The following is a 3,346-nucleotide window of genomic DNA, read 5'->3' as shown; positions in this document are numbered from 1 at the left end:
TATTTCCAGATGCATCGATTTCGCATTCAACTTGAACTTCTTTTTTTCCAGCAGAAAAATTTCCATGATCAATTAAAGGTAATAATCAATTACAGTTGACCCCCTATAACACTGTGGATAATTCCGTTTTATATGAATTCCATGTTGTTCGAGTCACTTAGATTTTACAAATACGTAAGCCTTTCACATCCCGGCACACGTATTTGTAAAATCTAAGTGACTCGTACAACATAGAATTCATATAAAACGGAATTAGCAACAGTGTTATAGGCGGTCAACTTGTACTCTCAGTTATAATTATACGAGTATGTACACTTTTTCATAGAAGTTATTCCATTTTTTTGTGTCTGCGAAAAATAATAATTCCATAACTGCTTTTGTATGTCAATTACAGATTATTTCCTATAGGAAAAGACTAGGAAAATGTCCACCTGGAATTACTGTAGGAGGAATATTTACAATATCTCGTAAAAGTATACCCAAGGTAAGAGTGAATATGTTAATTTTAACATAATAAAATTGTTCTAATATCACTTTCAGTTTGATTATTCATATTCAGTCATTTAAAATTTATAAAGAGAAATTAATGACTCGTGATACTTTCAGATCTTGCAGACGATGCAGTCTTATTTTTCCAGCTTAATGGGTATTAAAAGTGGGGTGGATGCTTGCGACGAAATGTTAAAGCAATTTTCGATATGAAATTAACCGTTTTGTTCTTATCATTTTTTCACAATATTTATTACAAACAATGTGTTATTGTCACGAAATTCTTATTATATTAATAATATAGTTTCAAGTATTTTTATTAATAAGACTTAAATACATTTTTTCGTAATTAATTTCTATTGATATGTATTTTATTATTATTTATTACCCTATATTAACATATGTTCATTTAAAAATTCCGATTGTTTGAACTAATCTCATTTTAATTTAGTTAGCTTTCAACGGGAAATACTTTGGATTTTAATAATTTTATCATTTTTAACATAGTATCTGAGTTATACTAATAAGTGAGAAATATGTTGAAATTTCAAATACTATCTGAAAAAATGAAAATGAAATTTTGTTACATTTTTATTTGAATATTTTATTATTTTTGGTCAATCCCGAATGTATAGGATCGAAAATTAACGAATTTGCTTTTCATATCAATGGTTATGATATTGTTGCAGTTAGTCAAATTAAATATTTAACAATAAAAATCTTTAGGAAGATCTGTCTGCTGTATATTAAATCACATTCGTGATTTAATTAAAGCAATGGGATGGCTTTTGTCTTTGTTTCAATTTCTGAATTATGAGTTTACTAGCTGTTTCAGGTGACTTCAACCGCTGGGGTTTTGCAAGCAAACCCCTTTTATATTCAGTATTTCAACAACCATAGTGATTGTTATATAACACCTACCGCTTATAATGATGAGAATTGCTGAGAGTCAAACGAATTATTTTCAATTTGATCAATTTTCGGGAACGTTTACAATCATTCTGTAATCGAACTAACATGCAATAAAAAAATTGAATTTAAAACAATTCGATCATTTCGTTAAAAAATGGAACTACAGTCGACCCCCTATAACGTGGTAGGTACGTTCCGCTTTATAAGAATTTCGCGTTGTAGGTATCCTCAAATACATGAGCCAATCAAGCCCGGCACGTGTGCAGTTTACGGACTACGGTTGTTTGAAAGGTTTCCTTTAATAAAATTAATCGATTCTAGATTAATTTCACTCAACATTTCCAAAACATGTATAATTTTTGTGAATAATCTGTATAAACTATGCTATAAAAAAATTGTAGGATTACTTACCGAGTGTGCACCGTTCGACGACGCCATTGCTTAAGCTTGTTTTCGTCGCGAAGCGGCGCACCAAACAGCGGGCGCGTTTTCTAATAAATTATTTTTCTGCGAAAAATTCATTAAACTTTGGAGACATCATTAACAGAAATAATTTTTATGGTCGTTGAATAAGAAATATTTTTTCATAAGAAATGTATAAAATTACAGTACTGTATTAGACTTACAGTACCTAATTTAGGCGTATATACCAGGGATGGCCAGTCGACCGCAAAGGTTTTGAAAGTAGCCCGCGAAGCTAAAGTTGAACAATTTGCTTTCACTTAAATTAATGTTTAAAAATCTTACTTCGATAGTTTATTCTTACAATAATAGACTCTCTGTGCAACGTATCCATACTGTTTGTATTTATCCCAATGAACAATGCAAATGAATGTTAACGTATGCGCATATAAATGGCAATCGCATAAAATGGCGCAAAATCATGTGTCAGACAGTAACGTGACATATTCATAGTCGCTCGCCGACTATATTTTACCGAAAAAGTAGCCCCTAAGGGATAAAAGTTTGGTCACACCTGCTATATATTGTACAGACGATAATAAACTCAACTTACCCTCCTAAAATCTCCGTAGCGTGGCGCTGAACGGCGGAAAGTAGTTCGGCTGCTCGTCCACTATTGCGATGACGTTTTACCCATTTTAGGAGTCTCTTTTAGCGTCCGTATACGAATACGGTCGCAATTTTTTCGCCGCGATATACGAATCCGCATTATTTGAAACCGCGTTATAGGGGTCTACTGTACATGAAAATATTTATAATATCTGAAATGTTATCAATTTAATAGATTTAAGTACTCGTTGAAGACTAAACGTATTTGAAAGCAAAAAATCGCATCTAAAATAGTACAGTAAAAGCCGTAATCAGGTTAATGCTTAATTCTCTTTCTCCTCGAGAGAAATTTCGAAAAATCACTTCTTAGTGTGCTTTTTCATGGCGTACCCTAACTGTGTACAAAATTTCACCTCTTTAGGTTCAGCGGTTTGCACTGGGCGATGATGAATCAGTCAATCACTCAGTCAGTCATTCAGGAAAAGTCAAGTAATTTTATATACATTATTANAAATCTTGGCGGGGCATTTTTTCACCAATTGCCATATTTTTCCTCAGTAATCTATAACAGCCGAAAAAGTAAAAATTAAGATAGTAATTTCTATGCAATGCACAAAAAGTGACATTCAAGCAACTTACATCGCAACTGTCATAATAGGCGTAAATTAAACAATTATTTAAAAACATTAGGAAAAACAATTAAACGTTACTAGTATTTTAATTGAACACTGAACCTTATGGTCAAACGTCAACTACATTGTTAGCGTTTTATCATTCATTAATAAAATTTTCTTTGTGGATGCTGAAGACTCAAAAATTTTTTTTTTACTCCTCCGCCCCGTGGGCACTAAGAGGGCCTCTTATACCAGGCGAATTATGAGTTTGGCCAGGCCCACAATGGAGCGACCGAGTGATGAGGGACGGGGCCCGACAT

The 3,346-nt window shown here is 32.7% G+C and overlaps 1 long non-coding RNA gene across 1 annotated transcript; it reads left to right on the top strand.

Annotated features, from left to right (window-relative positions):
- Positions 1-6: 6 nt before the first annotated feature.
- LOC111630278 lies at positions 7-674 on the top strand. The gene is made up of 3 exons (XR_002757487.1): positions 7-78; positions 395-484; positions 607-674. It is a non-coding gene; the product is annotated as an uncharacterized LOC111630278 (long non-coding RNA).
- Positions 675-3,346: the final 2,672 nt, after the last annotated feature.

The sequence above is a fragment of the Centruroides sculpturatus genome, unplaced genomic scaffold, assembly GCF_000671375.1.
Source record: "Centruroides sculpturatus isolate CEXI.00-Female unplaced genomic scaffold, Cexi_2.0 scaffold71, whole genome shotgun sequence".
Classification (NCBI taxonomy): Eukaryota; Metazoa; Arthropoda; class Arachnida; order Scorpiones; family Buthidae; genus Centruroides; species Centruroides sculpturatus.
This window is presented reverse-complemented; position numbering and strand designations above follow the sequence as displayed.